Below are 10736 nucleotides of genomic sequence, written 5' to 3'. Positions count from 1 at the left end.
AATCACCACGATAAATCTTGAGGGTGGGTTTTTACAGGACGGGGAAAATGGAGAACCAATCTGTCTGTAACCTGATAACTTGTCAAAGACTAGTGTGTGAAATAAGATGAATAAAAGAAGGGTTATCAAGTCTTTACCGCTGATCAACAATATTATTTTGTATTTCAGGCATAAAGTGATGGTTGTACCCAGCTGTAATGGACACATGTTTCTCTGCTGCTTGGCCACAGGGCATACATGAAAACTGCTGCAATAAGAGCATTTCAGCCTTGAAATGTGTTTTTATTCATTTATTTATTTATTCCCACAACACTCCTGCAATATTGATTGAGTCAAGATGCCATATCTTTTTTTATTTTACCAAAGCTTTTAGTGATCCAAAGTGGAGGGGATGCCTTTAGGATTGCTTGATTAAAAAAAAAATCCAAACTTTATTAAAAGATCTAGTTTTCATCTTTTTTTCTTATAGTGTTTTTTGTCTTTGCGAGTTTTATCCAGAATTTATTTGTTCTGTTTTGCCCCCCCTCCTCATGTGTTTTGTACATGTGGCCCACTTTGGAAACAACAGAGTCTACAAGCTCGGAGCAATAAAAGTATTGCATGTAATATTTATCAGCACAGACTCTGAACCGAGTTGTTCTGCACCTGATTCAGGGTGAAGATGGAAGGAGCGCTGCTGCTCATGTTTTTAGACCAACCTGCTCTGTGGGCTCCCTGCACAGTAACCATGAAGAGATGTTCCTCCTTCCAACTGTGCTACGTTTATTTGCAAACTTGAGTACAATTTAAGTTTATCGTTTGAAAAAAAAAGGGGGGAAATGCACATTAATTTGACATGAGACAATGAACCCATAAGTAAATGTGCCACATTTTAGTCCCAGAGACAAGTTTTTAATTGGCAGGACAAAATAAGCACACAAACATGGATTAACGCCCAACAAAAAAAACAACACATGAATAATAAAATAACAGTTTTAAGTAATGAATGTATTTGATATTTTGGAGAACAGTTTGTAAGATGAGAAGTTCCTGTTCTCTGGGTTTAGTGTTGCGGTTCTGGTCTGCACCAGAAGAGAAACTGGACTGTACAAAGGTCCGCCTCCTGATCAACATTCTACAGTTCCCCCTGGTTTCAGCTCTAGTACGTGAACTTTTAGGTGTTTCTTCAAAAGAGCGGGAACCAAGCCATGAAGAATTTTGTTCACAAATGTGATGTATGGAGGTTTAATTGTAAAGATAAAACCTCTTTAACATTTGGTGACAGTAATATGGTTTGGACTTTTTCTAAATATGATCATGGATTATCGTTCATCTCTGTCGTGCTCCTTTCACCTACGCTTCCGTTATTCCCACGTCACCTTCATGGTCCGTTCTCTGAAAGGACTTGCCTTACAGTGGTCCAAAGCATATTGAAGTTCTCATCCTCTTGAAGGTTTAACCGTTAATGCTTTTCTTAAAAAACTGTCTTCAGGTCTTCGATGCTTTTCTTAAAAAACTGTCTTCAGGTCTTCGATCACCCCGGAGGCTACTAGAAGGTTAATGTGTCTCCAACAGGACGACCTGTGGCCGAACCCCCAATCTACTTCTGGGTCGCAGCCGAGGAGACGTGATGAAATGATGAGGCATTAAGTGGCGCTTTCTTCAGCTCCCTGTTGGAAGAGATTAAAGATCTTCTGCGACTCAAGACGGTCCAGAGTCTTTGGATGGATTGATCAACCTGGACATCAGAATAGAAAACCAGCTGCAAGAGCGGAAATGCCAACGGAACTCCAGATCCCATCATGCCCCATATTCCATCAACTTCCTGTCTCACAAAAACCCGACCCAGAAGCCATTCCAGTCTACTGCTCGTTCCACCAGCTCTGAGGTGGAACCCGTGCATTATATCATTAATCTTGGAGTTCTCAACCTGAACTCTTTATTTTATCTGTTGACAAAACGTTAGTGTTAGTTAAACATGTTCCTCGTCCTATTAAAGGAGATTAAAGAGGTTTCTTTCATTTCCACACTGTAAGACCAAACGGTAAATGTTAAATTAAACGAGTTGAAACTACTCAGAAAAATAAAGGGGTATAAACTTTTATAGCACGTCAAGTAGAAGTATTTGAATATATTGATTTTATTTTCAGACATTGCCATCAAATAATTTGAGTTGTCCCCGACGTCACGTGCGTGAGGACGTACATACGCGCTCCGCCTTTTTTCTTCATGAGCTGGTAACCTACGCCATCTTGGAATTTTTTTATTTGAGTGCACATGCCCGATCATTACTCCGGACGAAACTCGTGAAAATGTCACTATCCAAACAGAAATCAATCAATAGTACTTTAAAATATTTAGTCAAAGTAACTAAATAACGTTGTGAGTTCACTTACTTGCAGTGATCTATTCACCTTTTATTGAGTTGAATGAACTTATCGGGTTTTACAGTGCATAGAAGGTAAATGTTTCATCTAAACTGTTGAGTTTAGAGATTTTCAAGGTTGGCAAACTGTGCAGTTGTAATATTGAATATTTTGATGAAAGTGAAATGAACGCACATTGTGCATCGTTGTGATGTTTACAACACACTCCATATTTAAGACATGGGCATTTAGTGGAGTCAGAGGGTCAACTCACCAAATTTTTTTGGAAATGAAATTGTTTTATGTATATAGCTGAGATGCTGTTTGTGCGTTTTTTATTAATTTTATTTATTTATTGACGCAGTACTTACTCCCACATCAAGTTTTTTGCAAAAAAAATAAAATAAATGGAATGTAAATCACCCCCATCCACACAATAACTTGAAAAAGAAGAAATGTGCAGGCTTCTGTTTGGGTGTGTAAGAAAGGTCACCATTGAAAATTGGGTCATCACATCTAAATCCAAGATGGCTGCCACCATATACTGTATTATAAATGTTGTGAGCAGGATAACGGCTTCAGACAAACAACAAAAACTACCTTGGTAACTCTTACCCACTTGAACATCTTGCACCAAAAACATCAGTGTTTTCTTGTACTTCCTGTTTATTTCCTGTTCAGAAAAACACTCGTCTCAAAAACTACAAACATTCACTATTCATATCCCTCAGCGACGGAGGTGCCACTTGTTCTGGGGACTTCAGACTCCTCAGAAAAACCTCCACATCCATTTCTGACTTGTCAGAGTTTGAGTCAGAAAAGGGTTTTGGGTGAGCGGTCACAATCTGATCAATATTAGCCGATATTTACTCGATTGCATTTTCCTGCTGGAATGTCGACAACAAAACAGTTGAGACAAACGTTTCATCAGTTCCACAACAGTAATAACTAAGATTTTGTTTGGCAAACATAATTTAGAAAAATAAAGATGATTAAAATCCACAGTATTTAAGTTGTTTTTTTTAATGCAGACATATGTATGCCTTCAAACCCACAGAACGGCGCACACGGAGTGAGACACTATGAAGACCTGCAGTTTATTCTGTGCTCCAGTTTAAGCATCTGATCTGAGCAGAGCAGACAAGCGAGAACAGCATGCCCTAGAGTCATGTAAAATGCAAGGGAATATACTACTTTACTAAAGCCTCCTGTTAGCAGGGATGGCCTGCTCACACACACTCAAACACGCATTCTGATTTTTGTGCACACCATTTCTCCTCCATTTTAGGTTAAATCTGCGACATCAGACACCAACAAACGGCAATAATGGAATGCATTCATTTAAACCAATGTTTGAATGCGAGTCAGTGAAGCTAAAGATTTGAAAGCCGAGCGCGTTCTGAACAGTTGTTTAATTTCAGTTCCTGTGAGGGACATCTGTTACCTGAACCGCCACAGAGCTGACCCAGATTTAAAGCTGTGGTTTAACAACCTTCCTGGCACCTCCTCATTTCAACTTGTCATCTGGTATCTCTTCCACAACACTTCTGAGTGCACTCCTAAGTGTACTTAACTCTAGCAAGTCCACATGTTCGTGTTTCATTATTCAACTCTCCCAAAAGACTATCAACTTTTTTTATTCCGCCTGCTGCTTGAATTTGGCTCTTTAAAGTGTTCCCTAGTCCTCATCTAAGCTCCCTAACCCCAAAAGACATTTTACACCATTTGAAACTGCACCTCAACCATAGAACAATATATTTATCCTCAAATAGGTTTTCTTTACAACGTGCAAACTCTCTTGCTTTATAGGCAGATGAAAAGTTGTTGTAGTGCAACTCTAAGTGTTTTTCATTCACAAAATGGTTGGAAATCTTGAGACATGCACATAATAATTGATAGACAATCTCAGTGCTGCAAGGCGAACAAAATGTTAACTTGAGTCATCTGTCATCTCTTGTCGGCCTCTTCAGTTTGCTTGGAGTGTCTTGATGAACACAACGTTTCTGTCGCCTTGAGTTTAATCCGTTTTGTGATCTTTAATGTCCAGACTTTTTTTTTTTTCCCGCATTAGCAGATCTATTCACACGTGTCACACAAATCTCTTCCTAATGTATTGAACCAACACTTGTTCAGTTCAGTTCAGTTCTGGAGTGCCGAGTCACATCAGAAGTCGTCTCGGAGCACTGCACAAAATACAGTCGCGTACATGAAAAACAAAACGGTAAAAGTTCTCTAAGGAAGCAGCAGATTGTGTTGAATCTTCACTTTGTCGCCGTCTCCCATTCTGAGCAAACACAAAGGAGACAGTGGAAAGAAAAACTCCCTTTAAGAAACATCAAGCAGAACCAGCATCAGGACGAGCGACCATCTGCTTCGAATGGCTGGGGTTTGAGAGGACAGGAAGTAGAAACAGACACAGAATGGCAGGTCCAGGTGTAGTTTCTATAGGAGGAAAGACAAAAAAACATGTTAAGATAAAAATGATTACAAATACAAAATGGGTAGAGTAAGTAAAGACAGCAGTAGAGTGAAGAAATGTGGTCAGTTTGTCCTCCAGCAGTCTAACCCTACAACGATAACCAAGGGATAGCTCAGGAAACTCAGTCTAACCCTCACTATAGGATTTATCATGAAGGAAAATCTTAAGCCCAGTCTTAAAATGTGTCAAACTCATGGACAGAAACTGGAAGTTGCTTCCACAAGAGAGGAGCCTGATAACCGAAAGCTCTGCCTCACATTCTGCTTTTGGAAACTCTAGGAACCATAAGTAAACCTGCAATTTGATGCATTGAGATTAAAAACTGAATTTTGCAGTGATTTAGAAGCTGAGTTGTATCATATTATACTGTTTTTGTTGCTCGTGTATCATTAATGAATCAAACTGATGTATAGAGAACACAGTTTGTGTCTTAATGACACAGATCATTGATCCACAATCCTTTATGTGCAAACACAATGACACCAAACCTTTTCAAGCTGAACTCATCCAGTAAGCTTAGACACAGTTTCAGCATTGAGTCTGGGTGTAGCCCTTAATTAGCCTTGAAAAATGTGTTAAGTTTGGACCACATTTAAAGCAGTCTACTACGTCTGAAGCAGAAAACTGGGCTCTCACTGACATGGGTGCATGACGAAAATTGCATCACTTTGTTCTCATAGTAGCCTTGACTGCTCCTTCTTGACCCGAAGCCTAGGCCAAGTTATTTTTCATGGGGTATGTGAGTGTTGTGTGATTTCACAAGTTTTACTCTTCCAGACACTCTTATGAATACAGTCAAATAGAAAACTCTTGGATGAAGATAGCACAGACATTGCGCATAGAGGAATCTGTGTACCCGAAGAAGTGCCGGTCTCATCCTGTCAGATTTTTAAAGACCAAACGGCAGATACAGGGATGGACCAGCAGGAAGAAACCCGTGCCGGCACCGTACACCGTTCTACAGTGGCTAGACATACAGTACATGAGAAGTACTGGGAGACGAGTGCAAGATGACCAGTGGTTTGAGGTAAGCAAGGGATTTAGGTGTAATATGCACTTCTGCAGGTTGGGTTTCCCAGGAGCTTTGTGCCGTCTCATGGACTGTGAATGGTGAGTGATAAAGAATGTTTCACAAATGCGGGAACGAGAGCCGACATCTTGGCATCAGATGTCGTGTCAAGGACCTTTTTAACTCTTGCAGTTTATTTCTGGAACAAACAACTGAAAACTTGTCGGATACTGTCGGACTAATTGATTATAAATGGTTTAAGAGTTTTGTAGCGCCAACATGCCTCCCTGGCTGGTTAGTCCATTAGGAAGCAACAAGTGCAAAGATCTCCTGTGCAAACCCTTTGAGAAGTGATTCTTTATTCTTGCCAATCTCAGCTAAATGTGACGCTGTTCAAGGTCTATCACCAAGATTGGGGGAGTGGTGGTGCAGAGGTTAGAGAAGATGGACCAGAAAGTCACAGGTGCAAGTCCCCAGACTGACAACATCAAAATGTTGGTGGAAAAGGTGAAACCCTCACTTGCCCCACTCTGGGCCCTTGAGCAAGGCTCATGCCTCCCCATCATCTGTTCCCAAACAGGTCTCTCTTGAAAATTAGTTCTCGTGACTCAGTCTGTGTAAATAAAATGTAAATGAAGATTAGACGGCCACAAAACATTCACATCCAAAACAAGTTTTGCTTATTTCTAGCTTAGACGTCTGTGGGCAATTTAGTTGTCTTTTTGATATGTATCAACGTGAATGGAGAACGGTGCAGGTTTGCACTTTCTCAAGATGTCAGTGGAGCTATTTTTGGAGACTGCACTCATCCCGACTCATCTCTTCTCTTACAGTTTGCTCTCTTGTTCCTTTGCTTCCCTAAAATGCTTGCTCACCCCGAGCCAATTGTTTATCGGTCTGTTTGTTCTTGTCAGAGACAATATGTTCCAACTCTGCAGCCATCTACTCCGGTATTCTTCATCTGGCTCCTGGGCTGTTCTAAGTCAGTCTTTCTTGTCAGACACCTCTCCTCTGACTAGTAAGTCTTTCACTAGTGTTCATGGCTATAGACTTCAGACGCACATGAAGACGTAAGACTCTACAACTGTTACTTTTTTTGTTATACTCTCTGTTTTGTCTAATTGTTCATCTTTCTGTGGTGTATTGGGATATGTGGTCATCTAAACATTGCCTCTTTACATATTTGATACTCTATGAATCTCCAGGAGTGCCAGATCACCGTGATGTTTCTTTTGGTCATGGTAAAAAATTCCATGGCATAAACCTGGCAACTTTGAAATACAATACATTCCTTACACATAATGTCTTGATGACAAAGGTCACATAACCGTGACCCAACGATAACATTACACAATCCAATAATTCATTACGTAAACATTTTTCTCTACACTACCACCATACTGTTGCGTATTTATGGTACTTTAATTTGTAATAAGCATTGGCATTGCTTGTTTTTCTTAGACGTCTTGCAGAGCTGAGTAGAAGTTATGTATTCTTTATTTTTTTATTTTTTTGACATACACATAGTGTAAATATAACTTTATTCACAATATTGTGTGGTTTCAACTGCATACATAGTGCACTGTTGTAACTGTGATGTGAAGCACATGCAATGTAACCTTTTCCTTTTTTGGTACTTGTGTACTGTGTCTGGTTGAAATTTGTGTGCCAATGTAAACCCAACATTTTCTACTTATTCATTCTACAAACACAAACTTGGAAGTAATTGATGTGTAAGTTGCTGTTGTGAGTTTGGCGTAGACTTGAATTTAAGTAGAACAGAAACAAGAAAGCATCAGGGAGCAAGAAGAAAAAGACTCGAACACGAAGACGACAGGTGAGATCAACAGAATGACAGAAAATTTCAAATCGTGTCATTACCACAGGCTCATGGAAGAATTATAACAACGTTCTGGTAACTGCCACTCATACACTGTAGGTGTACCACAATGTCACATGTTGAAACAAAAATTAGGATTAATGCGTGTTCCTGTTTCTCTCTCGTTTTTACCTTTTTTAAGTTCCTCCCCTCCAGGTGGGGCTGTGGGCAAGCTGAGCTGCACTGCCAACTCACTTTCTTCACACCTGTGTACAATTCTCATCAGCTCTACTTTTTTAAGATGTGCTTCAAAAAGCCTACTCAAACAGCCTTGTTGATCATTTGTGGACAACTTTCATGGTTTAAAGGATCAATCTCTTAGACAATATGTGTACAGTACTTGCATGTAGTTTTTGGTCCTTGTCAGGCCTCCTGTGTTTTCCTGATGTGGGAGTTCCAGTTTTTCTCCTACAGCTCCTCGACACCAGATGGCGCCAACTAACACACACCGGTGGATCATTCTCCTAATGAGCTGCAGGACTATAAATGGCAGTTGATGACTTCACTTCGATGCTGGTGCATTATCTACCTACCATTCCTTGAGATTTGTAAAGACTAAACCTTGTTCTCACGTGTTTCAGCACTGATTCCCGTGTTACTCATGTTCCTTGGAGCTCCCTGGTGTCTTCGTTAAGCCTCCCAGTGACTCCTCCACCCGTTCCTCGCCTTCCACCACCTGCCCACCCATTTTTTCAACCTTTCTGGGACTTCCTCATTTGTGACTACTGGAACTATTCCACCCTAATCCTTTCCTCCAGTAGTAAGAGACGAACATTATCTTGAATCATCCTCTAGGATCCAAACAGTCACCATAACGCCTGTCCTTGCTCTCCAGGATTCCAGTCCCTCCCAGCTGAATTGCAGCCAACTGTTGATTTCACTTTTTGTAAATAAACATTGTTAATAATACCCTGGTCTTGGAGTTGCTCTTTTTGGTCACTTATTATCTGAGTATTGAGTAAATCCTTACATCTGACTGCTGGGTCCAGGTCCTCCTTGTGAGTGTATGGACCCCAAAATCTTCTAATTCTTATATGATGGTCCTCCTGTGCAGATCTTTACCTACAAAGAAGAAAAGATACAAGAACTTCTGGACACTTGCCTGCCTGCGTACTTTGAACCTCCTTCATCTCTTCAATCATCTGGACTTTCACCTCTTCCTTGTACTTCAAAGAAAACCAGTATAATATTCTTTCTTTCAGCATCGTTCATGAAATAATGAACTGCTGATTCAGCGCTACCTGCCTCATTTCAACAGATCATCTCATGGCATTCTCGAATATTACAAACTCTTTACCTAAACATTTCAAACTGTTTACTACTTCTGTTGGTCTCTGTGAAAACAACCTGTGCTGCCCCCACCATGTAAAGATTTAACTACATATATGACATGTACCTGTTGTATGCTTTAAATACATCACTTAACCTTTCAAAGTACATTCTGCCTCCATTTGATTTTTTTTTTTTTTTTTTTAAGGGGGACTTTCTAAATATTCCAACATTATGTGGCAACAGCTTTAACTTTAGCCCAAACACAAACACTGAAGGTTTGAAACCTGTTGCAAGAGTCGACATAAATTGAGATTTATTTCTATGGAACCTTCTTGGGAAGTTCAATAATTCTCAGTCGGGTCATCTGGACAGTTTCTTTTTTTTTATTTTATAGATACGTTTTGCCCTCTATCCGGATGGCTTCATCAGTCAAAGGAGTTCCAGTAAACTGTTTCCCCACCAAGCAGCAAACTCCTTAAGTGGACCAACCAGTTTTCTGGAGCTAAGATAGTTTCTAGGGGGCGTCCTGTATCTCGTCGACTCCTCCCAGGCAGACAGCCACAGCCAAAGTGGTTCAAGGCAACAAAGTTCATGCGCAATCATCCAGGTACCAAATCCAATCATTCTCAGTCGGGTCAGTTTACTGGAACTCCTCTGATTGATGAAGCCCTCCAGATAGAGGGTGAAACGTCTCTATAAAAAAGAAACCGTCCAGATGACCCAACTGAGAATTATTGGATTTGGTACCTGGATGATTGAGCATGAACTTTGTTGTTTTCTTGGGAAGAACTTTTTTTTTTTTTTAATCTGATGACAAAAACAAAACCTAAGTCCTTCAGGTGTGCAGCTTCCCAGTTGAAGCCTCATCAATGGAAGTTGTGTTTGAAGCTTCCGGACCAAGAGGATATTCTGTGTTTCATATCCGTGCACTTGGGAGGAGATTTCACACCATTAACCCCCCATCCTCCAACAACACCCCCCCAGCTACCTCTCATCACCACTGGACCATAAATATTTCAACCCTCAATCTATATTCATTATAAAACACATGCCGAATGCAATATGTGGTTGTGAGGACAAGGCTTTTATTTATTCATCTTATTTATTTATATTTCTTTCCTGAGGGCGAGACGTTGGTTTGTATCCATCTGTGCTGATTGTCGGCTATTACAGAGCACTTAGAGCCTCTTCTGAACTGAACGGGGGGAGCACAAGCCTCAGGAGAGTCACTCTTTAGGACTAAGAGCGTGTTTGTAGCGTGCATTTTTATGAAAAGGTATCAGAGTTGTCACAAGAGTAATAACAAATTCATACATCTGTTTTGGAACGGAAAGCTCTTAAACTGTGTTTAAAATAAAATGTGTTTCTCAAGGAAACACATTTTAGGCACAGAGACAGAGAACATCATATGCAGTGAGCTTTTTTTTTTTTTTTATTGATACAAAATGATAGTGTTCTTTATAGTTATTTAAAAAAACAAAATAAAACACCATCACATGACTTTTTGTACCTGATTTTTTTTTTTCATGCAGCTAAATACGGAAAGGTTTTCCTTGGTTAACATGTACTGTAAGATTTATATATTTATTTGTAGACCAATTTGATATCAATGTGCATGAACAGGATACATGGTCACCAAGCTGGAAGACAATTTAAACATTAACTGAAGAAATACTTGGAAGATGAGTTTTATATGCTTTTGGGACCATCAAACTCAGTAAACTAATGGATATTGCAACAATACTGGAAAAA

This window comes from Nematolebias whitei, chromosome 16, assembly GCF_014905685.2.
Source record: "Nematolebias whitei isolate Nwh7 chromosome 16, NemWhi1, whole genome shotgun sequence".
NCBI lineage: Eukaryota > Metazoa > Chordata > Actinopteri > Cyprinodontiformes > Rivulidae > Nematolebias > Nematolebias whitei.
Note: the sequence above shows the minus strand (reverse complement) of the source record.